The sequence below is a fragment of the Rattus norvegicus genome, chromosome 18 (genome assembly GCF_021556685.1).
Source record: "Rattus norvegicus strain SHRSP/BbbUtx chromosome 18, alternate assembly SHRSP_T2T, whole genome shotgun sequence".
Lineage (NCBI taxonomy): Eukaryota > Metazoa > Chordata > Mammalia > Rodentia > Muridae > Rattus > Rattus norvegicus.
This window is the reverse complement of record NC_141551.1, coordinates 71543547-71570696: the sequence shown is the minus strand read 5'-3', so window position 1 is coordinate 71570696 and position 27150 is coordinate 71543547. Positions and strand designations below refer to the sequence as shown.

At 49.8% G+C, this 27150-nt stretch overlaps 1 protein-coding gene and 1 long non-coding RNA gene across 2 annotated transcripts in view; one reads left to right on the top strand and one right to left on the bottom strand.

The window, feature by feature from the left end:
- The window catches only part of Zbtb7c (zinc finger and BTB domain containing 7C), a 323617-nt gene that overhangs the window by 222575 nt on the left and 73892 nt on the right, over positions 1 to 27150 (bottom strand).
- LOC147999877 (uncharacterized) lies at positions 20165 to 25725 on the top strand. Its single transcript, XR_015642654.1, has 3 exons — positions 20165 to 20244; positions 21081 to 21293; positions 22833 to 25725. It is a non-coding gene; the product is annotated as an uncharacterized LOC147999877 (long non-coding RNA).

Below are 27150 nucleotides of genomic sequence, written 5' to 3'. Positions count from 1 at the left end.
TTGTGAGCCTGTCCCTGACACCACAAACTAACTCCTGGAGCACGAGAGGTTGGTCTTGATAAAACACCAAGTACCCAGCAGCACATTAGGCTTTGAGTTAGTCCTGACCTTGAGCTTAGAGTCGAGGGCAGGAGAGCTTGAAGCTAGGCCTACAAGAAGTTCGAAGATCAGAGCTCATGTACCTGGAAAGAGGGGTCACTGAGTCAAAGCCAAATAGACAAGGACAAAGACAAGGGTTCTCAAGGTACCTGATCCCAACTGCAGGTAATAAGACTCAGCTCCAGATGACTCCGTTTCCACTCTGCTTGGTGAGATTGGATTAACTCATCCCAGGTGATACAAAGTAAACTTAACCTCATTTCTTTCAAAATCAAGGATTTCTCTTTCAGTTCTCCCGTTAGGGACATGGGCTATGATAAGAGGACCCATGTTTTAGCCTAGGCCAGGTACTGTCCTAAGTTGTCACCACATGCTAACTCATATGTATCATCAGAGCAGTGACCAGCCCTGTGGCACAGATCGGAGGATCTCAGCCAGTGAGTGGGCAAAGTCAGGGATAATCCCTGTAGGTTAGGTCCAAAGCTCACAATTTTTATACTCTGTGTCCGGGAGTGGGCAAACATGGAATATGAGTTAGGATATCGGAATCAAACACTACAGTTTGGTTCACCGGGGGCATGGTGTGACCGAAGCACTCCCTAGTCACATAGGGAAGTAGCCCCAAATCTTTTTTCTAAATGTCCCTGGTCCACTGGGGTCAGAATAACTCCTTAGTCCACCTTAACATCCCGAGGAGGGGTTCTGTTCTCTCTAATAAGAGGGCCTTGCTGGCTTCATTGCTGGATTCAGATGCCCAGGCCGCATCTGAAGTGTGTGTGAGACGACACCAGTTTCCTAATGGTGCTATGCAGGCTGGACACTGGGGAGGGAGGGCCGGGGCTCCCAGAGCCTTAGTTACCTTTAATTAGGTGTGCTCAAACTGATTGATTGATTGATTTTTCTCTCCTGAGTTGCAGAGGGAACAGAGCCCGGGCTCCCCGGGTGCACAGGGCCCGCCACTGGAATTATAACAAGCGCTAAGCAGACCCCGCACGTCACTCCAGGATGGCAAGGCCACCACCAGCTCCTTGTCAAACCTCAAATTGATTCTGAAATTGCTTTGAGGACACAGAGTGGTGAACAATTTGAAGTCCATGTAATTATCTGAGCGGCCGTCGCTGGGCGCCGCATCAGGACCCGAGACCGCGTGAGGAGGCCAGAGCTATAGTTCCCAAGTGAAAAGGTTAAAGAGCTGTTGGGCACCTCGAATAGGACAGGCTGTCTGCACCCCGTCGCCCCCTGAACTTTCCTGGCCTAGAGATTTCAGAAGGGACATTTTTCAGTCACCGAGAGGTCTGTCTGTGGGAATTCCACTCAGCTTCATAGCTAACTGAGTCTCACTGAGCACTTAGGCCCCGGTAGTAGACATGCAGAGACAGGACACCTCCAGGAGCTGTGATCTGAGTTTAGAAAACTGCTCATAACAGCATGGATCTGGCTCCATGGCAGGGGTTGCTGGGGGATACCCAAAGCTGCTAGTCACAAATGCTGGCACCCACGAGCCCATGATGAGGTACTTTGAAGGCTCCATGCCCTCTTCAGGGGGTCTGGCTTAGCTAGAGGAACAGAAGCTCAGGGAGCAGAATTCACTTACCGTGGCCTAACAGGCTTCGCCCTCTGTCCCCCAGAATGACACTAGCATTAGATGACTAATATGAAGATCATATTAAGAAAGTCAAGGTCATGCTCACTGAAGGTTTGAAAGAGAGTGGCCAAGAAACATATTCTAGAAAAAAAGAAAACCAGAGCCCAAACCCGTGATGTCATCGGGGGGGTTCAACTCCAAGGTTCTACACCTAGAAGTTTCTGTGAACAGAAGAATCCCAGACAGATCCAAGTGAGGTCAGTGCCGACACTGGCTGCACCTCACGGGTACATTTTAGCAAGGCACACATCTGGGGATCACTCTCAACCTCTGGTGTGTGGACACTGGTTTTAGTGGCCACGAGAATGGGTGATTCCTCCTGAACCTGTTCCCTCCTCCCGCCCTGGCCATTTCCTGAAGTCTCTAAGATTCCTCCTGACCCGTCAACATGCCAGTAGCCCCCACAGTCCAGCATCCTGGCCACAGATGAGAAGCTTTCAGAATACTAGCTACTTCCAGGAGGGAGACCTTATCCTGGTTTCTTACATTTTGTTGCTTTATCTATTGGGTTTTGGGACGGGATCTGGATATATAGAACTGGTCTCCAACTTACATACCTGCGCTGGGATCATAGGTATGCATGTTTTACCTTGCCTTGTCTTTTAAAAACTGTGATATACGGGGCTGGGGATTTAGCTCAGTGGTAGAGCGCTTGCCTAGGAAGCGCAAGGCCCTGGGTTCGATCCCCAGCTCCAGGAAAAAAAGAACCAAAAAAAAAAAAACCTGTGATATACATACATGCATGTATACATAATACATAATACATACATACATACATAATAGATACACACATACATAATACATACATACATACATACATACAGAGGGGAGAAACAACATAATATATAGTTTCTGTCATGTTTTAAATGTTTTTTTATTTTGTGCATATGTATATGTGAGTATATGCCTGTGTGTATGGGGGTGGGGTAACCATAGAGGCCAGAAAAGAGCATCAGACCCCCCAGAGTTGGAGCCACAGGCTGTTTTGTGCTGCCTGATGTGGGTGCTGGGAACCAAACTCTGGTCCCCTGGAAGAGTAGCAAGAGCCATCTGTACAGCCCCATCTCCATCTCTCTGCCTCTCAGTGTGTCTGTCTGTCTGTCTGTCTCTTTCCTTTCTTCCTCCTCTCCTTTCAATGAGTGTGAGTGTCTGTCTGCATATATTTCTATGTACCATGTGACTGCCTGGTGCCAGCGAAGGCCCTCGGTGGTTATCTGGTCCACTGGAACTAGGGGTACAGTTCTTAGCTACCACGTGGGTGCTGGGAACTAAAGCTGGCTCTTCTGAAAGAGCAGCACAGTCTCTGGGTCACCGAGCCTCCTGTCCACTCTGTGTCTACCATCCTGGGGCACACACAGTCTCTGGGTCACCGAGCCTCCTGTCCAGCCTTGTGTCTACCATCCTGGGGCACACAGTCTCTGGGTCACTGAGCCTCCTGTCCAGCCTTGTGTCTACCATCCTGGGGCACACACAGTCTCTGGGTCACCGAGCCTCCTGTCCAGCCTTGTGTCTACCATCCTGGGGCACACAGTCTCTGGGTCACCGAGCCTCCTGTCCAGCCTTGTGTCTACCATCCTGGGGCACACACAGTCTCTGGGTCACTGAGCCTCCTGTCCAGCCTTGTGTCTACCATCCTGGGGCACACACAGTCTCTGGGTCACCGAGCCTCCTGTCCAGCCTTGTGTCTACCATCCTGGGGCATGCAGTTTGGTGCACACTCACACGGTTGCACAGCCATCACCTCTCCCAATCTCTAGAACTTTCTCCCTACTTAGTACAGGAAAACTGCCTAAGAAGGACTTGTCCACTTGAACAGTCCACATTCAAGTGCCAGGCAGCCCCTTGGCTCTGACACAGAACTCCATACATCTGCCCCATGTGCTGTCCCGAACAGCTCTTCTGTCCACTCTCAGACTGACCATTCAGGAGTAGCTGGCAGCTGTCTCCAGGCGCAGGAAGAGACAGAGGACCACTTCTGTGGGCTGACTGAAAACCCGGCAGAAGAGTGGCTCTTCAGAACCCTGCACTAAACCAGCAGCAAGCACTTCAGAGGGGGGAGGGGGAGAGCCAGGAGCTGAGAGGCTCTCACACCGGAATCCTCTGCAAACCTGGTTCCAGTGAACAGGCCCCACTAGGGTGATTTGCCAACTATCTGTCACTCCTTCCCACCTTCCCCGCTCCCCCGCTCCACCCTCTTCAGGAATCCCAGGCCTGGCATGAGAGACAAACGAGGGTCTTTATACTCCCTGTGACTGCTCCGAATCCCACTAATTATATTGTAAGGGTCCAACAATAGGCCAGGCTGAGGCAGATTTCTGCCTGTAGGGCCTCAGTTTCCACCACTCTAGAATGAAGTTTCCGAACAGCTAAGTCCCTTCTAAATGCCATCTTTTGTGACCCTGAATTTGAAGAATCAATGCCCCACCCCCCAAATGCTGGAAGGTACTAGGCAATTAATTACTTCTCAAAGTGTCACTGTAAGATATCAAAACAGTATCGCAAAGATGGCAGCTTGGAATTTCAGAACTCACTAACTTTTTTTTTCCCCAGTTGAGACAGGGTTTTCCTTGATAGCCTAGGCTGTCCTAGAACTCACTCTGTAGACCAGACTAGCCCACCTGCCTCTGCCTCTCAAGTGTTAAGATTTGTGCCACCAACACCTGATGAACTGACTTTCCTTTTTGAAAAGGGCTCGCTTAAGGCCTGGTGCCCGTAAGGGCCTAAACAAAAGTGAGCTAATTAGTAACAGACTACTATGAGGCCTGAGCCCACCCATTGAAAACCATAGTTTTTATTGTTGCCAGAGCTTCCTCAGCCATTTCCCCAAACCATCTTCTACCTTTAGCTTCTGTAAACCTCCTAGGCAAGCAGGCATAGCCTGTATCATGCAAACAGCTGCCTTGAAATCCACACGTACACTGGTTTATTTTGCTTGCTTCCTTCTAAGCAAGGTCTCAAAATGTAGACCAGATTCAAGTTCCTCCTGCCTCAAGCTTCCGAGGGTTGGAATTACAAGCATGGGCCACCATGCTCAGCTAGACTACATGTTAGGTGTATTTTTCACGTAGTAGGGACTCCTATAATTCAGCCTTCCATTACACAGTGCACAAAAGCATTCCCCAACAACCAGCCGTCTGTTTTCCCCACTCCACTTGATCCTGTTGGTCGAAAGTTGGAAAACTAATGCTTGAAATAGTCTTTGCCCTTGACCTAAGTCTGGACTGGCAACCCCACAGGAGGACTCACCTGAAGACTCCAGAACCTTCTAGCTGAGGTCTCGGTCCATGTTCCCTACCAGGAATTAGGAAACCCACCTCAGGCTTGACCACAGGACTGTGCAGATGAGGGAGGGAGAAAGCTGGTGTAAAACTAAGGATTTCTGCTGGGAAAACATTCTTTAATTAGGGCCGGAATCCTAGAGATCATCCAAGGAGGCTTGCTGGAGACCACTAGTCTCCATTAGCATTTTCCCAAGGGCTATATCCAGGTTATAAAATAGGAGGGCAGTGTGATTTGCATATAATTTGCATATGCTACTTGGACTGCACAATCATCTCCGGCAATTTTCATCAGAATTACAATCTTTTCTTTAAAACCACTGCTGCCCTAAGGGTTGCCTCTTAATCATTCGCCCTGCTTTCTCCTCACTCCTCTCTGACAAATCCACAATCCTTCCCCCAGAAAGAAGAAGAAGGCCAAAAAGCCCAGAAGTGTGACAGGAGCTGCTTCCTAAGGAACAGCTGCTCTTACCAGGGTCCTGTGACTTACAGTGCCAAGCAGAGGGGATTTCTAGGCTTGGGACTCTCATAGGACCAAAAAGCCCATCCTTTGAGGGGATCGATGTATTTCCATGAAGCCGTCTTACACTCCTAGTTATCAAAAAAAGAAAATGTATCTTATTACTGAAAGTGTTGGGGAAATACGAGTCTCTCAAAAAAAAAAAAAGACAGCCTGGCTTCCGGTGGAAGGTCTCTTGGGCAATGTCAGGCTTCACCTGTGCAGTGGGACAGACGTGTTCATCAGGGCTGGTGAGGAAAGGTTCTGTGCCTGCTGCCCAGCGGGTTACCATCGATGTCTTGTCTCTAGCTGTTGTGACCACTCGCAATTTCAGGAGCTTTCACTCCCGGCCACTCTTGAGCAAAAAGTGTGCTTCATACTTCTCCAGACTCTTCACGCAGAGCAGGATTTCCAAACCCCGGAAGAGCAGGAAGTAGATCCAAGTTGAAGCGTCGAGATGATGCTTCTGTGAACGGTCATGGCTCCGACCCCCAGCCTTTCTCTCTCCCTCACAGCTGAGAGTAGTTAAAGGCAGGGAAGAGTTCCTTTCTTTGTTTCTTTTGTTTCTTTGTTTCTTTTCTTTGTTTTCTCTAAAGAACAGTGTGCAATCTCAATTCAGAAGGTCCAGAAAGGTATGCCCCCCCACCCCGGCCCTCCTTGGGGGCAGGAAATTCCTGAGTTTCCCATTAAGACTTTTCTTCCTCTAAGCAGTGAGATCTTCTCTGTTGTCCCAGGTTCTAGACAACTCAGGCTGTGCTGACAATCTCTGTGATGTGAGGTCACCTGCTTCAACCTTCACAGGGGACACCTCAGGAGGGCCCCACACCACCAATGTCAACACAATGCCTCTCGGTGAAGCAAACTTTTGTGTGTTTCAGCCTTCTGTGGCAGCGAACTGTGTTGGGAGCAGTCATTTGCTCCCAGGTTCACCCATAAGTAACAGGAGTTAGAGGTTCTAGCAGGCAGTGTGAGCATTTCCTCCTTAAAGTCAGGTCTGGCTCCTTAGCAGGGAGAAGTCTTTCTCTTACCCTTACTGACACATGCAGCTTCTCCTGCTCAAGAGAAAGAGCGAGCTCCCAGCTTATACACTTTGGCACCGAGGCCATCCAAGCAACTCGCCCAGCTGTTCACCCACCTTGCCAGCACTGGGCTCACCCCTGGAGGCTCCTCTCACCCCGCACCACTGCCACCTCACAGCTGTTAGTCTAGTCTCCTCCTGCAGGCTGTAGCTAAGTGGCAGCCCTTCTACATCATGTTCAGTACTCAGATGCCTCTTTATGTTAAGAAAGCATGGAGTAACAACGTTCGCCACATAGTTGCAGGAGTCAGATCGCCTAGGTCCTAGCTCTGGCTTGGCAGCTTCCTGGCAAGAGACCTCAATTTCCTGCGCTCAGGTAAAAACCAAGGGATACAGGAGATCAGGTGTGGCAGAGGGCCTAGGGCATAGCAAACACAGCACCAGAGTCAGTAAGTACCTCTCATGGCCACACCCCTCAGGGACTTAGCCACCTCCACTTTCCAGGATGGTCTCAGTTACTTGGTGGAGCAGTAGTGTTTTAAGCGACTATCATATATTGGGAATAATGCCGGTGTTGGGTCAGGTATTAGAGTTTTAAGAATAAGACAAGTTCCTCCACGATGTCAGGGCTATGCCTTACCCAATCTGTCTGAGTCCTCACCACAGCGATACTGTTGCATGGGCTTTCTTCATTGTCCTCATCTGACACATCCAGGACTCTTCACAGACCCCCAAAAGCGCTGTGCACCATGTCCCTCCTCCTGTTGTTACAGTTATCACTCTCCTATAAGTGACTTACTTGGAAGGAAGCTGCCTGCTTCCCAGACCCATCCCAGCGGAGAGCATTCACATGCTCAGCACCCACGGAGTTAGAGGGGGCATCTGCACAGTCCCTGGCAAAACCCAGGGGCTTCTGGCCAGCAAGAACAGGGAAGAGTAGAAGTGGCAAGGGCCCAGGGCAATGATTCTTGGGTCTGTGAGGAACTAACTTGAGTCAACAAGTTGACCCAGTAGATGCGAGGTAGAGAAGGCACGGTGGGTTTTTCTTTTTTTTTTTTTTTAAGATTTATTCATTCATTTATTATATATAAGTACACTGTAGCTGTCTTCAGATACACCAGAAGAGGGCATCGGATCTCTTTACAGATGGTTGTGAGCCACCATGTGGTTGCTGGGATTTGAACTCAGGACCTCTGGAAGAGTAGTCAGTACTCTCAACCACTGAGCCATCTCTCCAGCCCGGCACGCTGGGTTTTTAACCTGCTCCCCCAATGCCTGTGAGTCCAGGGCTTATTGTCCTATTTTCTTGAGCCAGCAGCAGCACAGATTGGTGTGCTTGTTAGAAAGCAGTCAGAGAGTGGTTGAATGGGGACACCTCTGACCGGAGCATGTGACCTGTCCATCCTCACCTCCTGCACCAGAACCTGCATCTAAAATGTCCCTAATGGTGTCCCCGGGACATCATGAAATAGAGCTGGCCTCACAGGGGCCACAGAACCCAGCTGCCAACTCTCGGGGTCTCAACTCTGTCACAGATTCCTCCATGAATCAGGACGATAGGTTTCATGAAGAAAGATTTGGCTCTCCGCTGAAAGACAGGCTGCTTCTTAGTATACACCTGTCCTGTAAGTACACCATGAGTGCACTAACTCTTCTGTGTGGCTCACCCGGAACTCAAGTGTGACTGGAGATCCTCTTTCATCTGCCTGCGAGCACCGATGAAGGAACAAAATCACAGGGAGCCCCGGGAAGACAGGAAGGTGGGGTGGCTGCAAGTCATAGCAAGGTGCATCAACAGACTAGGGCAGGAACTGGGAGGCCGGCTGGTACAGGAGTACATGGTTTCTCATCCGGTCTAAGTCCCAGCCCTGCCAGGAAAGCCTTTCTGGGAGGCATCCCCAGCTGAGCTTCTTCGGAAAGAAGAGAGGGAAGGGAGAGCCAACAGGTGCTCCCTACCAAGCTGGCCCATCTCCTAGAGACACTGACAGCTAGGAGCAGGCACATGCAGCAGACCACCTGAGGGGCCTGCCCTGACCTTGGCTTTCACACTTAATGAGCCATCTTCCAAGAACCTCACAGGAGGGCAGCAGGCATTGTGTGGGGCCAGCAGGGGAGACCTGAGCTGTTGTTAATGGGCTTTGGGTCCCTTTGGCTCCCCCTTCTCTCTCCAGTCCAGTACCCCTTGGGATGAAAGGAGTCTCTGATGGAGGGACCAGTGACCCCGGGTGTGGTACTTCTCTCCTGTTTTCTTATTGGTCAGAGCCCACTCAGCTCTGCCTGGGAGAGTTTCAATGGAAGTGGGACACAATGTGTGAGGTTTCCGAGACCAGTTGAGTAGGGACACCTCTGACTAGAGCCTGTGACCTAGAGGGAAGCCCCAGCTGCTGGCCACAACTGGGTAGACTGGTATGGATATTGAATTAGATTATCTAGGACTTTTGAGAATTCAAACCGACAGCAGGACACAGGGATATGACCAAAATCCTCTGTGACCCTAGAAGAAAATGAAGCAGAGGGCTCATGGGCAATACTTTTCAGTGGAGAAGTTCAAGTGTCCCACAGGAGTGATATGGGTGTCACCCTACTTTTCTTCTCCTCCCCTCCCCCCTGTTCAAATGTGAAGTTCGCTGATCTGATGCTCTCCACAGTAGTTAACAGTTTGTTGCCACCTACTCCTGGGGGACAGTAGAACTACTTCCTATTTAGGGCAGGATGGGGAGTAAGGGGGCTGGTCCCCCAAACCCATCACCAGCAGGGCTATCAGCAATGTGGTCTCTCCAGTGCGGGAGGACTGCAGACTTGGACCCTATCCTACCAGCTATACAGTCTGCAGAATAGATGGACTCAAGGGTTGACCTAGCTTCACGTCTAGGCCCAGAGTGGAACTTGAAACGGAAAGGGTTATACTGACCTAGAGCCAGCCCCACACATGGAGGGCAGACTTTGGAGTCCACTTAATCACTAGAAGTTACAGGCCAGCCTCCCCCAAAAGGAATATCTCACTCTCACATCCCTGAACTTCTTGCATAGAGTTGGCCAGATTCACCCTAGCCAAGGTGAATTCTCCCACCCAGACAACTCCCTTCCTTCCCAGGACCACATACAACCTGCTGAGCCTCTGCCCAACCCTCTCCCGCTCACTGTTTCCCTCTCTTCCAGGGGGTGTAGAAGTATTCCGACAAGAATGTTACTAAAAATCTGCACAGAAAACAAACAGTGGCTATGTTGGTAGAGTGCTTTCGTAGCACGCACAGAGCTCTGGTTCCCCTCCAGCATTCCCAAAACTGGGTGTGGGAGCACACACACACACCTTTAATAGGGACATTGGGGTCAGGGGTGGAGAGAGAGGGGTAGAGGCAGAAGGATCAGACATTCAAATGCAAGGTCATCATCAGCTACATAGTGGTATCAAGGCCAGCCTAGGGTGTATGAGACCTTGTTTAAAGAAAGGGAAAAAAATGGCTCAGGAGAAACACGGTGATTGTCGTATACTCACATATTCACACATAAATACACACACAAACAGACACGGGGGTGGGGTGGGATTTTGAATAGAAAGCCCCTTCCCTTTAAGTGGAACGTTAAGAAGAGTGACCCTAGGATTCTTCTGTAGAAAATATCAGGGTATGAAGATTTTAAATATCAGTAGACTGGATCTTCCTGTGTGACCTTAAGTAAGATGGCAGACCTCCCTGGATCTTGGTTTTCCCCCTCCATAAAAATGTGGATAAGTCTACCTATTACATCTGGTAGCTGTGACACTTGGGGTAAAATAAATGTGAATGCGTTTAGTCCACAGGAGACATTCTAAAGATGTGGCCTTTCTAGGGAGTTTGGCTAAAGCAATTGTCACCAGCTGGCTGTCACACTGATGCTAAGGTCTTGAGTGAGGAAGACTGTCATCTTGTAGCCAGCTCACTCTAGACCTCAATCTGGGACAGGACAGTGTCGAGGTTTTTGATTGAGGACCCTTGGCTATCCTGATACAGATCTAATTCCAGAAATGAAAGCTTTCCCCACACGTTTTATATGTCTCCTGTCCCCGGACCCTGCCCTCCTGCCCCACGGATGCCCCACAGCTTGCCCAAAAGCACCCATGGTGTATGATGTTCTGTGCACGCACCTCAGAGAATCTTGGGCTATCACTCTGTTAGCTCGGGCCACAGAATCGCCCTTTTATAGGTGATACAGGACTATATTCTGGTTCTGGTAGCTACTGAGGTGAAATCTGGTGGCTGTCAACATGTCAGAGGCTCCTAATCCAGGGGACACTGAAGCATCCGTCTTCCTGGGTAATCCTTTGTCATTCTGATCCACTGACCTAGGCGAGCTAGGGCATTATAAAGGCACCGAGGTCTGAGCCTTGGTTGACACCACTTACTCTATGTCTAGCAATCCTTTCCCATATCCCAGAATTCCCTGTCTCCCTTCTCACCATTGGCCTCAGGGGGTCACACTTGAGTGCACAAACAATAGCGAAGGACTCCAGACAATGGATTCCAGCAATGCTTTTCCTAGTTCTGCTAAGTCAGTCACACACACATACACACACACACACACACACACACACACACACACACACACACACGGGGCGGGGCGGGGTGGGGGAGAAGGGAGAGGGAAGAGGGGAGATCCACATCCTCAGCTAAAAGGCTTCCAGGTCCACAGGCAGTTAGAAGAAACTGAAGGAAGAAGGTGGGCTTCTTTCTGGCCAACAGTGCCTGCTTGTCTTCTGTTCTCTGCCGCCCACTGTTGATAGCAGACTTTCCATCCTCCCCGACTCCCAGCAGTCTGACCTGGAGCCCCTCCCTGGCCTGCATGAAGCCAGCCCTGCCCACCTCCCCAGACAACTCATCTGCGTTGGAGGCCTGCTCACCCATTTGGTTTTCAGACAGCTGGCGTCTAGAGAAGCTCTTTGGACCTCTCTGCTCCGAGCTTGGGCAGACACGGGTGTGGCAGTCTAAGCCTCAGACTGGAACTCACAGAAACTCATCCTCCCTGTGCACCAGCCTGGCACAAAAGCTACTGGTGCTCATTACTGCCTGACCTGGATCCTGCCGCACAGATGTCCCCTCCCTCCCAGCTCTCAGCTCTGCATTGCTTCTGTCTCTTTAAAATAAAGGCTCACCTCTGAAGTGTGTGTGTGTGTGTGTGTGTGTGTGTGTGTGTGTGTGTGTGTGTTGGGGATGTTCACAGGGCCAGGAAAGGGCGCCAACAGCTGCTCCCCAAAAGGTTCAACCCTTGTTCAGCATCGGCAACATTCAGTGTACAGCTCTGCTGAGGTCCTAGTTCCTGTGCCCTGATGTGGAGGGAGATAAACTTCCTTAAGCAGAGCTTTCTTCCCATAAACCAAGGACACAGTTCTTGCCTGAACCCCCTCCTGGCAACCAAGCCCAAGGGCTCAGGCTGCTTCGTAATCTCTGATCCCCCCAGTCCATCAGGGCAAGGTTGTCCTCTGACCTCCACACTTGCACTGTGGACACTCATAAGCCCCCCTACACACACACACACACACACACACACACACACAAACACACACACACAAACACACACATACACACATACACACTCATACACACACACATACACATTCATACACACACATACTGTGGACACTAATCAATACCTCCTGGCCAACACACACACACACACACACACACACACACACTCATACACACATGCTCTGTGGACACTCATAATCCCCCCTCACATACACACATATACACACATACACACTCATACACACACACACACACACACACACACAAACACACACATACACACATACACACTCATACACACACACATACACATTCATACACACACATACTGTGGACACTAATCAATACCTCCTGGCCAACACACACACACACACACACACACACACACACACTCATACACACATGCTCTGTGGACACTCATAACCCCCCCTCACATACACACATATACACACATACATACTCATACACATACATTGTGGACACTAATTAATACTTCCCTGCCACCACACCCCCTACCCCTCCACATACAAGCTCACACACACATATTGTGGACACTCATCAACACCTCAACACACACACATATACACATACACACACTCATACACACACATTGTGGACACTTATCAATACCCACACACACACACACACAACCCCTCCTTCCTGGGGCTCACATGCTGGCACAGAAAGGCAAAGAACTGTCTGTATTCAATGTTATTTAGAGAAATGAAAACAACTTTAAAGACAGGAGAAAATGGCCAGGAAAGGTGTCACCAGAAACATGACATTCAAGCCAAGACATAAGGTAGAGAAAGAAGGGCCTACACAGATTTCTGTCCAACACACGAACAGAGGAAGACTGCCCATGGCAGATGCCCCTGGGACAGGAGCTGGAGACCAGGGGCAGCCTGTGCACGGGAATGGAGTGGACTCTACTGAGGGAGCAGGTAGCCAGGTCAGGAGAGGAGACGGAATCAGGGTCAGGTCATCTGGCCTCTGTTCTGAGGGACAAAGTGGCAGGCCACTGGGCATCCGCATAGGCACAGCTGGTTACTGCCTTGAGAAAAGAAACCTGGAGCTGAGGGGTGCCAACCTAGAGGCTGAAACAATCCTGCTGAGAGCTGACAGATGGAGAGGGGAGATGGCTCTGGGTGCCATTAGGATACACTGCTGTTCTCCAGCAGCTCCCAGTAAAGCCCCGCCCCCAGAGCAAAGCCCCGCCCCAGAGTGAAGCCCCGCCCCAGAGTAAAGCCCCGCCCACGGAGTAAAGCCCATCCAAATAACCACAGAAACCTCACATCAACCCCAGCAGGCACCTCCTGCATCTTTCCCTGACCCGTGCCACCCAGAAAGGCCCCCTGCCAACTTTAGAGAGCACGCTCACAGGTGGCACTGTACTCGGACCCTAATTTCAGTGGCCACCACATCTGAGTAGCGACATATCCGGCGTGTACCTGTGGCTGGTCTGACTAGAGACGCTTTCTACCTGTGCAGCCCTGGGTTTCCTCCCAGGCTCCAGCCATACCCTGGGCCCTTCACTACAGCCTACACGAGCCGACTGTACTGGAGTCCAGGGACACTTTCATTCAAGCTTCCACGCCCCTTATTGACAACCCCATAGAATTGAAGACACTACTGCTGGTCCCCCACCCCCACCCCCAGGGACTTCTAAACTTCTGTAGACCAGGCTGGCATTGGAGTTTGTTTGATGACCCCCCCCCCCCCCAAGTGCAGGCAGGCACTCTCTCTCCCTAGCAAAGCTCTGAGTGCAGCCTGTCTGCGGGATCTGTTGATGCTAGCTGAGGGAGCTGCAGGTAGAATGTGCCAGCTAACCGGCTGCACAGGCTGGGACACAGAGACTTCCTGTGAGAGCATCCTGTAGGGTTAGAGACAGGTCCAGAGGCCTCCCTCATAGCTTCTTCCCAAGCCAGAGAAGCAAGCCCCTACTCAGAGCTACGCCGGGCTGGCTCCCGGCCCCTGCTCCTCCCCACTCTTGCTCCTCCAGGACTATGACTTGGAATGCATTTTTATTAGACTTTTTTCCTAGGTGAAAATGGTACTGGGTTGGGGGTGCAGAGGCTGGATGCAGTGTGATTTACACCTACCCAGCGTCCTCACACCTCCCAAGGGCAGCTATGGGAGTGGGCGGCGGCTGCAAGATCCGCTGCAGCTGGGCTGCACGCACCCTTGGTGCCCTGGTGGAAGCAGCACTTCTGCCCCTGCAGCCCACCTCCATCCTTAAAGGCCCCCCTGGACCAGGAGTGGGCAGGGCATACTAGGGTCAAAGATGCCATTCAAACGAATGCATCTTGTTGGCCCGAACACCCCCATCTCCTCAGACTGCCCCTGTTGCAGTATCTCCTTGCTCCCCAGTTACTTCTACACCCCCACTCCTCTCTAAACTGTAAACAGGAGAGGCCACTGCTCCCCAAGACTCTCCTGCCTTCCCTTGGGCTGGCTTCCTTGCATTGTACTTCATTCATCATAGGTTGTCTCTAAGGGCTGCTCGACTTCCAGCCCCACTGGCGGTTTGGGGTCACTGTGAGGGAGAGGGTATCTCACGCATAGGAGGATGGTCTGCCTCACCTGACTCCGTGCTAAAATCATCCCCTCCCTGGATCCCTGACACTTGGGAAATGTCTGCAGATATCAAATGTCCCCGGGAGGAAGGTGGGCACTTGCCCTTGGCATGAGCAGCACTGTGTGTAGCCACGTGACTGGAAATGGCTGGAGAGCAAGGGCTGTGTCCCTCCTGAAGTCTCCGTGGGTGTCGAGGATGGAAGACCATGTTCTACGTGGCTGTGTCAGGAAGGCCACCCTGTCTGAACTCAGCGTCACCCTCCACACTACTGGCTCTTAGAGCAGGCCCCGTGCTGAGCCTCTTGCCTGGATTTGCTTCTTCAGTTCTCACAGTGATCCTCTAGAGAAGGGAGGACTTGATCCTGTTTCCCAGATGGACAAGCAGGCTTGGAGAAGGTAGGCAGATCATTCGAGACTGCATAGCAGAAAGAAGCAAGGGTCTGTTGTCCCTGCCTAAAAAGTCAGATGCCACTTCTGAGACTCTCTGTAGTCCTGCAACTGTGCTGCTGTGAAGGGCGTACTCACTTGGCAGTGCCTGTTCCTCAGGACATAGCTTGCCCGCGCTTGCCTCGTGCACTGAGTTAGCTCCTGTCACGTCCAGGCTCTGTAACGGGACCCTGGGGTTCAGCTATCAAAGGGACATGGCGTCTGCATTCTAGTGAGGGGAGACGGTAAATAGCCTTTGAGATATTTACTAAAAGCCAGGATACCATGGAGTGTATGTCTGTGTTGTCTCCCTCAAAATTCTTAAGTTAAACTTACAACCCCTAAGTGACAGTATTAGGAGGTGAGATATTGGTACTCAGGGTTATGTCACGGGGACAAGTGCCCTCACAGAAGGCCCCAGTGAGATGCCTGGAGGAAACTATGTGGAGACACAGCCAGAAGGGGCTGCTGGTGGAGGAGGTGGCCATCTCATCTACTGACTGCTTGGACAGAGCAGAGTCTCTGTGGGTTGTGAGGCAGGGGTATGCCCTACTGTGATGGGATTCCACACAAGGATAGACAGCAAGGAGGTGAAGTGAGCTGCAGTGTAGAGCCCACAGCAGGCTTCGGACTCTCTGCTTTGGTTTCTCTGTGTGTAACCCTGGCTGACATGGGACTCGTAATGTAAAGAAGACTGCCCTGGCCCCTGCAGCAGTCCTTGGCCTCTGCCTCTCAAGTGCTAGGATCACAGGTGTGGGCCACAGGCCAGGCTCAATGGTAGTAGTAGGTAACGTTATACACGATCAAGCAGAAACTAGAAACACACACTCACACTCTAACCTCTGTGTTTACACACACACACACACACACACACACACACACACACCATACTGGAAGGATACAACAACAAAAAACTACTGTTTTGGCTTCTTGTTACAGAAGCCTAAACGGCCTAAGTCATGTGATCATACTGAAATACGTTCACTAGCGCCTAACATGGACCCAAAGGTCTAGGGAAGCACAGGCTGGGATGTTGGTGAGCCAAGGTTGACCTGGAGAAGGAGCAAAGTCACTGCCTGGAAAGAGCAGAGTACTAACATCCCCAGGCAGGGGGCACTGATGTCCTAGAAGCCAAAAAGAAGAGGATTTAAGGGGAGGCTGACAAGCAAGCAGGAACTCGTGGGCGCTGGTGACATTCCTCCCCTCTACCTAAAGGTAGCAGGGCCCTCGGTGCTCCTACTAGGAAAGCACACGGAGCATGGTGTCTGATGAGCAGGCCTGCTGGGTAGCTGGGGACGATGGTGGCATTATAGATGTCACGAAGGCATGAAAACTGAGAAGTAGTGCATGTTCCAGAAGCATTTTTGAGCAGCAGGGTGGGCTGCAGCTGGAGGGGCCTCACTGTTGGCTGCGAGAGTCCGTCTCAGACTCATGATTCTCCTGATCTCCCAATCATGACTGTGCTGAGCTCCCAATGTACAGAGAGCTTACAGGTTGCTGTGAGGGATTGCACAGGGCCTCCAGGGCGGCAGCTCTGCTGCCTGATTGATGGTCTACTGACTAACCAGGGTGAAACTCACTTTAGAGGCCACTGATAGACTCGGACAGTCCCCGGACAGGAACAGGTCCATACTGGCAAAGGCACAGGCCCACCGTCCCAGGAAGGGCCCGCACAAGAAAAATATAAGTTGTTGTTATAGTCACCACATGGCCTCTGACAAGATCTCAGTCAAAGGGGGGACTGTGGATGCCTGCAATGTGCTCAAAACAGGCTCTGGGAGCAGTTGGCTGCTGCACTGATTCTTACTCTTGCAGAAGCTAAATCACAGTGCTAATGTGAAGTGTGTGTGTGTGTGTGTGTGTGTGAGAGAGAGAGAGAGAGAGAGAGAGAGAGAGAGAGAGAGACAGAGAGAGAGAGACAGAGAGAGAGACAGAGAGAGAGAGAGAGAGAGAGAGAGAGAGAGAGAGAGAGAGAGAGAGAGAAATATCCCTTTCTCATGCACGGGTGAGGAGAGGGCTTCACAGTCTGCAGCCAAAGGGATGTGATCACACGTGAGGGGAGTGTGCATACACGATCAAGGATTCAGCAGAAAGAGCTCTGCCACCCAGGTGCTAAGGCCCACAGGCAGAGCCCTGGTGGAGACCCTGACATCAGACTTAAATTGTTCACTTAACTTGCTTATAGACAATGTATACTCTCTGCTCAGCAGGGACTTAGGCTACTTTGTAATTAAATGTACACAAACAAGATAGTTCAGATGAACGTAAGATCCAATAGTTAACTGTTTTAAGTAGCAAGAAGAAAAGAATGCTGGACTTAACCAACAGACTTGTTACATACCCACTGTGGTAGAGTACTTACTACAGAGAAGGCTGACAAGTACTATGTGTACAAATGTGGAAAGATTCCTAGGACATATAGTTAAGGAGATAAAAAACAAGGTACTCTACCGAGTATTCAGTAAGCTATGTTCTATATGGAGAAATAAAGCCTAAACATATGCATTCAGATTTCCTCACTCTAACAGCACAAAGAACTGTAGAAACAGCCCACAGTACAAATCCAGTGTAACCTACAGTGCAGAGACAGGGATGAGGGGACGTGGGACCGAGGTAAGAACATGCCTGCACACCTTTGGGCAGTACAGGGCTTTTGATGTGTGGTTGCTGTTTAAAACATTGTCTTACTGAGTCGCTGGACTCAAACTTGCCACCTTCCAGCTTCCTCCTTCCCAGTTCTGGGATCACACACGGCACTGTCATGCCTGGCCCAGCATTCTGGTTTTGAATTACTATAACTCTAATTCCATCAGACAACAAGAGGAGATGGGAAATGGCTGAAGGTGTAAAGCCAAGACTTTTTCCAGTCCGCTTTCTTGGAAGAATGGAGGCTAACAGTGTCCTGCCAAGGAACTCACTCGAGTGGAAACTTCTGGTTTCCTTGGAAAGTCAGTTATGTCAAATAACAGTCCGCCGGGGCCCACAGGTGAGAGGATGTCTTGCTAAAGCAGCCATGTGAAAGAATGTTTTCCTAAAACAGACACAGGTGAGAGGATGTTTTGCTACAGCAAACATGTGAAAGGATATCTGATGTTCAGAAGAAATATAAACATGGCCCCACAGACAGTGGGAGCTCGAGCAGTGATTCGCTTTGCTCTGCCTTGATAGTCTTCACTAACAACAGGTACGTATGGGTCCTCACATCGCGTTGCTAAGCTTCACTTGCAGTGACGCCTTAGAGAGAAACTGGCCAAAGAACGTCTCCTGAGGTTCCTGCAGCATTTGCCGATTCTGTGGCCTGCACCCAGTTGGTGAACCTTGCAGTTTCTTCAGGTTTGAACTGCCCTTGCTGGCTCCTGTGTGGTGTTTGACTGTTTCATGTGTGGTGTCCTGGACTGCAGCTGCTGGTTCGTATTTGGTGTTTGCTACTGAACTGAGCTGCTGATATCCTGACGACAAAGATTGGACTTGCCCCCAAAGAACTATTCCTAAACAGATCTGCTTCCCCCGTGTCCTAATAACCTTTCTTTTCCATTACCTCTGGTGGGTGGTGGGCTAGGAGAGAGGTTGAACCCTTATTAAAGTAGGTTGGGAAAATTTTATGACTACAACTCACTTTGGTGCAGAGAGAGGGTAGTGATCACAGGGAGTTGGGGTGCTACCACGTGCTCGGCCTAGCCATGGTCACCTGGTCCCCCTGCCCCACTCTGGAAAAACCAGGAAGACTCCCCAGCCTGAGGCCCAGGCAGTGCCAGGGCTGTGGTTCTCTACAGGGCTGTGCCCACATTTGCTCATGACCACATCTGGCAGCTCTAGGACCACCCAAAATATACTAAGGATGTATTTACATCCTCAAAGCCCCGTGCCCTCTATTCTACCCACATTTCTTCCCTGCCCATGGCCTCCTCCCCGTGTTCCCAGTCTCCATCTGGCTTTCACATGGCACCAAGTGCCCATGCATGCTCAGCACTGTGTTTGCCAGAGAAGGATCTGGAGAAGTGAGAGAACCCTTTCCCTAAGGACAGAGGTGTCCCCCTGTTCCTTCTAACCTCTTTCTCTGATCCTCTGGGGTAGGAGAGGAGCCAAAGAGTAAATCTTAGAACATAATATATCATCCAGATGTTCACCAAGGAACCAAATTAACTCTACCCTATTAATAAATTACATCCACATAATAGAAAGCCTTATTATAAAGAACTAGAGTAAGGCACACAAGCAGTTTAAAAATAAACATTAAGCAAAAATATAAGCTATAAAATGTAGTATATATAGCTAGAACTCAGAAGCTTAACGCAAAGGTATTTTCTAGACCTATAATGCAAGCAGATACCAAACAGATTACGTAAGCATAAATCAAACAGTAACCCCCAAATCATCTTTGTTGATTGCGGAGGGACCCAACACCTTCACTCCGTTGAACATCACTGTGTCATTTTAATTTCTTCTGTGTATGTAAGTTACTTTTGTGACTGGAGCAGAGATCTTCCTGACTGACTGCAGGCTTTCCACACACTGTTGAGTTGACCCTCAGCCAGAGGCTCAAGGAAAACCCACCTTCCACCCACGTGCAAGGACCTAAGGTCCAGTGGGAACCTAGGACTTTCTTCTTTAGCACCCTACAGTGAGCGAGGCTAAGACTCTTCAGAATCTCACAGGTGCCCTGTGTTTACACCTTACTCTCTGGGGCCTTCAAATAGGATCACGATGTTGTGTTTCTTTTCTAAATCCATAAAAGGAGAAATATAAAAATGTCGGGGAGAGAGCAGGTGAGGGAAGAGGGGAAAGAGGGTCTCTCTCTCTCTCTCTCTCTATCTCTCTCTCTCTCAAAGATTGATTTATTATTATATAACTACACTGTAGCTGTCTTCAGACACACCGGAAGAGGGCATCGGATCCCATTACAGATGGTTGTGAGCCACCATGTGGTTGCTGGGATTTGAACTCAGGACCTCTGGGTAGAGCAACCAGTGTTCTTAACCGCTGAGCCATCTCTCCAGCCCCTGAAAGGGAGTGTCTTAGTTAGAGTTTCTATTGCTGTGATAAAGCACCATAACCACAAGGAACTTGGAGAGAAAGAAATTTATTTTGGCTTAGAGCTGTAGTCTAGCGGGAAGGGAAGTCAGGGCAGGAATGTTGAGGCAGAAACTGAAGCAGGAGACACGGAGGAGTGCTGCTTACCAGCGTGCTCACAGGCCAATCAGGTGAGGGCATTTTCTCAATTGAAGTCCCCTCTTCCTACATGACTCTGGCTTTGTGTCCAGTTGTGTCAGCACAGTGGGGGACAGAGCAAGAGGGAGGGAGGGAGAAGGAACAGAGAAAAGGAAAAGAGGGAGATTTGCCACTCCGGAGCTCATTCACGACTGCCAAGTCAATACTACCATTTCCTTCCTAAACGTCAGCCATTGACGGACAGAAGACTCCAAACAAGCGTTCATTTAAAAATGAACCATTAACTATAAATCACAGGCCAGAGTGAGTGCTGAGTCACTAATCTCCTGCCAGTGAGTGGGTGAATGGATGGCTGCTGTCAGCTCCAGCAGTCACCTGACCTTACCCATGGGGTCAGGAGACCACTGACTCCAAAGGCAACAGGGAGCCAGGGAGGCTTCCCCAAGGAGTGAGCGGCTCTCTAACGGAACAACAAGCCTGTTTCCCTGAAGGCCACTGAAAAGGCAGGCTGCACATGGATCAATTAACAAATATTATTAACTTGTCAATCAAGTCTTATCAACATGGGAGGGTTTCACCCCACTTCCTGGTGGTTTTTGAGTTGGTTATACAACTTGCTCAGTGGGAAAAGCAGAGGAGAGTTCCAGCCCTCTCATGTCTTACGGAGGACGGGCTAGGGTTGCTAATGTCTCTTCCACCAGCCCACGATGGAGGCAGACACATTTTTGCTACTCTGAGACTTCTGTCTTAAAGGTGCAGTTTGGGGGTGGGTGGCGCACAAGTGAATGTTCACACATCTGCTTTTTACTGTTGGGCCAAATTCCTCACACTCCTTGAAGAGCCTATCTGTTACACCATCTCTTTCCAGATAAAGGGTAATCGATGTCAGGTCCTTCCAGTTCCCCAGGGAAGGAAACTGAGGCTGAGGGTCACTTGTGTCTCTTGGTGGCCAAGACAGAAGAAACAAGAACTGAACATTGTCAAGGCCCTGAAGCCCTGAGCTTTGTCCCCACCACAATGGCAGGAGGGAGACACAGCCCCCTATACCGCACTGGAGAAGACACATGCTCTCTGGTTTCAGGTAGGTCCCCAAGTGGGTCTAATGTTGAGCCAGATGCTGTGAAAGTCTCACCCCAAAACATCAGTACTAACAACATAAGCTAACAGTGCTAATCCTAGTACTTACAACAGTCCCCACCTCATGAGCTACCCTGTGTCCATCCAGAGCTACCAAAGGCAGGGCGCAAGTCCAACAGATCTGTAAACCCAGGCACGGGTCAGGGTCCTGGATAGACCTTGCTGCCTACCTACCCTGACATGGCCCTCTCCAGTCTTGGCTTCCATTTCTGCTGTACAAATGAAAGGACTGGATGGATTTGGAAATAGTCAGTGCTAGTGATCCCCCCTCCCACACTCAGGAGAGTCAGTACGCCAAGCAGCTCTCTGCACCCAAGAAACCACTTCCTGGCTACCTCACCTCCTTTTGTCTCCACTTAAGCCGATGCCAACTCTGTCCCTAGTGACTTTTGTCTTTGAGTGGCCTGCTCACACTCTAGGGATGGCATGATGGTGGCGGGGGCAGGGCAGGAGTGAGGACGTGCTGATGAACACTCAACCCTAGACCCTCCTGGGGAACTGGTGGAGACAGAGTACAAGACAAAAAGATGGGGGAGACTGGAAGGGTCAGGAAAAGACCATCAATCCCGCTCTGCACAGGGAGGGCTTATGTGCCTAGTCCTGTGCTCAGGAATGCACACAAAGTTTATAAACTGGGCTGCAGGATGGGAGGGGCACCCAGGGATGCAGGGCCAGGGATGCAGGGTGGGTATGGCAACTTTGAGATCATTATCAGAAACCCTGTGTGGCTCCCAGTCCAGCCGTCACAGACCACCCTAGCTGAGAGCAGTTCCGACTTGCTCTGAATCTGTACCATTCATTTTTTCCACATCAGCACGGCTTTTCCAGGTCCTCCGCTGACTCTTGTTGCAGCCCCGACTCCATCATGAGTCCCCGTTTTCTCACTGCCTCCATACGGTAGTGTGTAGCGACTACTGACTACCATCCTATAGGTAGCGTTCAATGGTACCCCGTATATAGGGCCTCACCCACAATGTTGGATGGTACTCTATCACAGAGACAGGCGCTACAATCCCGCAAGCAAACGCATGCTGGTTGAAGAGTCTCAGGGATCGGTGTCAAACAGACTCAAAACTTAACCTTTGATCTTGGGCTTTTGTACAAAGCCACAACATTCTTGTGAGGTATAGACAGACGACGTGAGGCTCATTTTATGGATGGGAAGGCTGAGGCCCAAAAAGGCACTGATAGCTGTTGGTTCGCAGAAGAGCTCTGGACCCTGGTGGGAAATCTCTCTGGTTTTTCCTTTCAAGATTTATCTTTATATCTGAGTAGTCTCTCATTGTATCTGGCTACCCAATTTTCAGCAAAGCTGACACTGACCCATGGGTGTGGAGGACGAGAGGCAACTCTCTCCGTTCAATTAGTTTCCCTAGTGTCTTTGAAGAACAAGCACACTCTAGAATTTTGTTCTGGAAACAACAGAATTAACACAGAATTAGCCCCTTTTAATGATTTCATGGCTGCCTTCCCTATCTCCCAGCTCCACGATTCTGTCGGCCACCTCTCTCCTAGCCTGCCTCTTGACTGCCAGACAAGTGGAAGACCTTGTGTTCCCTGCAGCCCAGGCCCTCCCAAGGAGTCCCCGGGAGGAAGTCCAAGCTGAAATCCCTTGGGATCTTCTTCCCACTTCTCAGGCGATAAGTCAGAACCTCAAGGAGAACAACACCGGGTTGAAAGTAATAAATATGCATCCCCCAAATTTTAAAAACCAGATCGCACAAATCAAGCTTATTTTGAGAGGCTCATAGTGTGGGGGGGTCTCCAGTGCGCCAATCAGCATAATTAAATAGGAAGATCTTGCCGAAATTGATTGTGCGTCACATGTCTCTTCCTCATCTGAGGGCCATTTCGGTGAGATGATTTTAAGCTAATAAGAACCCCCCAAATTAGAAACTAATTAAGGAGACGGAAAATACAAATGTTTTTGTTTTTGGTTGGGCACTATTTTTATCAGAAGAATCATGAAAAATTAGAATTGTTAAGTACACGTATGAAGGTTGTCAGTCAAGGGCAATGTGGCTTTCTGCCTCTCCCTGTTCTAAAATTTGAGGTAGCACATGGCCAGCTGCTCCCTGTGGGTCCCCAGGAAGCAGCACAGAGACTGATTCAGCAGAGGGCGACCCCCAAGAGGACTCAGCATGGAAAGGGTGGTGCCCCAGTTCTCACCAACCTTGGGTCATGAGACTCACCATCCAGCCTCTTTCCTTCAAGACGGAGGTGTGCTTGACACAGAGTGAAACCACTGCCCTACTTCCTCACACCCACTAACAGTGAGGGTGGTTACAGAGGAAATCTCAGAGGACCACACAGCGAACTGAGAGAGGCCTCTCACTCCACTACACATGGTTCAGAGTGCTCAACCTAGAGAGTTCAGTTCAGGGCCAGGGGCCTGAGAAGACTCCATTTGCTTTAGGCCTCTCCCTTCTTCCTGCATAGCCTGTGCCCATCTGTTTCCCGTTGTGCCTACCTACATCGCCTGATCTCGTTCCCCTACATCAGGCAGGACACCCATCTACCCACAGGCCCCTTCCCTCATGCTACAGTCCTCCCCAGGCCCAGACTAGAGAGTCAGAAAGACCTTCAGGGCTCCCTCAGAAACACTGCCTTGCTTTGTATAGGGACAGATGGCGAACAACGAGAACAGCCTGGCTAGAGAGCCCACCTAGCAGGGTGGGAAAATAAAGATGTCATGGACACTTGCCGTCACCACCACCAAACCTCTCCCTCCTCCAGAGGAGAAAGAGTGGAGATGGAGCACACAGTAGGAGCACTCCACTGAGCGGACACTGCCTGCGGCACAACCTGAGATCAAAAGGTGAACGAAGACGCACCTTCTTGAAACCAGGAGCACGGAATCAAAGCCGAAATTCCAGCTGGGCTCTGAGGCCAGGCAGCCCTTGGAGGAACCCCGAGTCTCATAACACCTGCTGTTTCTACAGCCTCCCTTATACAAGCGCTCATGTGAGTCTAAAGGGAAAAATGACAAAAACAAAGAAACCCAGAAGGCAAAAATTATTTAATGCATTCTTTGGACGGAGCCTGAGCATAGGGGAACTTGACCTTGTAGAGTTCCAGCGACACATGTAGGACACCATGTTAATAAAAACACAGCAATTACTGCTTTCTGCTATTGCTGGGTGCCGGGGGCAACTGCAGATGATAGTCACAGAATAATAAGTGTACATCGTCCCCCATTCCTAGGGAGAGCAACCATGGTTTTTGACAATGAAATATGGGCTTTCTTATCCAAAGGAACTGCCTCTTTATGGCCGTGAAGGGAGGGGTGTCTACAATAGGTCTGGGTCCCTGTTTCAAAGGCTGAGGCTACGTCTGAAGAGCTGAGACTGAAGGGTAACTCTCATGAGGGGATCACTGCATGGGATCCCAGGCTGGCTGACAGCCTTCACTGTATTGGGTGCACTTTGGCAATTGTGACATCCAAGAGAGGACAGATATGAGCAGACTGGCTCCAGATAGCCACAGGGGTCTGCAGCTTCCCCATGGGCTGAGGGCTGGCCACCCTCCCATTTTCCTGTGTTGGGAAGCCCAAGGTTCTCATGCACCGGAAGAGCAGAGACAGGACTGCAGAAATACCTTCTAGGAAGTCTGCCAACTTCAGCCCATAAAGGAACTCACATTTGTTTCCATTTGATTTACAAAAACAAAAAGAATTATTTCCCAACCCCGGTTGTCACACAGCAATCGCTCCATTTTAGTCTTCAGGGTTACCTGGCATAATAGAAATCATTCGTTCCACTTTCAGTGAAGCTCTGAATGCTTTAGGGTATTTTAGAAACTCCCTAACGTTCAGTCTTGAACTCCCAAGTGGCAGAGACTTGAGACAGCAACCTGGGGAGCCAGGAACCATGCTGACTCCAGAGAACACAAGTTACCATTGATAACGGTGACTTGAGACATCTCTTGTAGCTAGGCATAGTAGCTCAGTCCTGGACTCTTAGAACCTGGGAGGTGGAGGCAGGAGGATTAGGAGTTTAAGCTCATCTTCAGCTAGACAGTGAGACTACTTCTTCAACAAATTTCTCCAGAGACACACTATAAACATTTTATAAGAAGGTTATATGATAGCAAATTTGGTTCTTGTTTGGCTCTAGATCCACCTGGCCTCCAGTTGTTCCCTGGAAAGAGATTCTAGATTCTAGAGCAATCCAGTTGCTACTAGATACATATGGCCACCAAGTTCTTGAAATGTTGCCAGTCCTAACTGAGGTGGGCTATTAAGTATAAGCTACATCCAGTATGTCAAAGGCTCTGTAGGAAGAAGAATAACACGTCTCCTGTGTAATTGTATATTGATTATGTGTTGAAGTTATAGTGGTCTATATTGAGTTAAATAAAACACATTTTTTAAAATCAATTACACTAGCTAATTTTTCCTTTTTTTTTCAATATGGCTACTAACAAATTTAAAGCAACTATCATGGCTTATTCCTGTGGCTGGTCCAAATCTCCAGGCTTACCAGGGCTTCTGTTACCCCCTCCCGTACAGTGAGAACCTACACGGGATGTAGAGAGGCAGACTGTCCAAGGATCTGATAATGTTCTCTTTGCTCAACATTACTCCAAATTTCTGACTGCCTCTTCTGACTCCTCTCTTTCTCTAAGCCCAGCTTCTGCCCCAACATTCAAAATGTGGTTAGCAATTCTGAGTGCTAGGCTCATACCTTGACTCCAATTCCTGTGTCTGGAGCACCTCTGATGGCCAGGTCTGTCCATCTGTCCTCTTCCAGAAGACCCAGGTAGAGTGAACCTCTCCAAGCCCCTACTCCTACCCTAACCCAATAATGAAATAATTTCAACGTATTGAGCATTTATTGTGTGCCAGATGCTCTGGTAAGTATATTGTATATTCTGTTTCATTTAGTTCTTCTGAGCCATCTGAGAAAGAGGGAGCGTTACTCCTTTGAAGACAGTATCTTGAGATGCTTAAGGCCTGGACCTGGTTCTGTGCTGTATCCTCTGCCCCCACATGAGGCCACAGTGTTAACCTGATACAGCTAGAGTCATTTGGGAAGAGGGAACCTCAAATGAGAAAATGCCTCCCACCAGATTGTCATGGAGGCAAGCCTGTGAGGCATTTTAAAAAAAAATCAGTGATTGATATGGGTGATTCCAACCCTGGGCCTGTGATCCTGGAACATATACGAAAACAGTCTGGGCAAGCCAGGAGAAGCAAGCCAGTGAGCAGCACTCTTCCATGGCCTCTGTCAGTTCTTGCCTCCAGGTTCCTGCCTTGACTTCTCTGGATGGCGGACTACAAGCTATAAGAAGCAAGAAACCTGTTCTTCCCCACATTGCTTTGGTCATGGTATTTTATCACAGCAATAGAAACCCTACCTAAAACACATGCCTTGCTCTCTGAAGCTAGGGCTTTGCATTCATAACAGGAGAGGTGTTATGGTTGAATGCTCAATGTCCTCCATCGGATCAAGAGGGTAAAGACTTGGTCCCCAGCTGGAGGCACTGTCCTGTGAGGCTACAGAATCTTGGAGATACAAGGCTGACTGGCGGGTAGATATAGGGCCATAGTGACAGGGCTTGGAGTTTATAGCCTAGCCCTGCTTCCAATCTACTCTCTATCCTTCCTGGTTCATAAAGACAAGCAGCTGGTGATAGTGTGATGCCATCCCACCATGATGAACTGTGTTCCCTCAAACCGTGAGCCCAAATAAATCATCCAATCTTAAGCTGTCTCTGTCAGTTGTGTTGGTTAACACGATGCTGCCATGAACCCTGAAAACACACAATGAGAGAGTCCTAGCCCATGCCTGAAGGGCAGG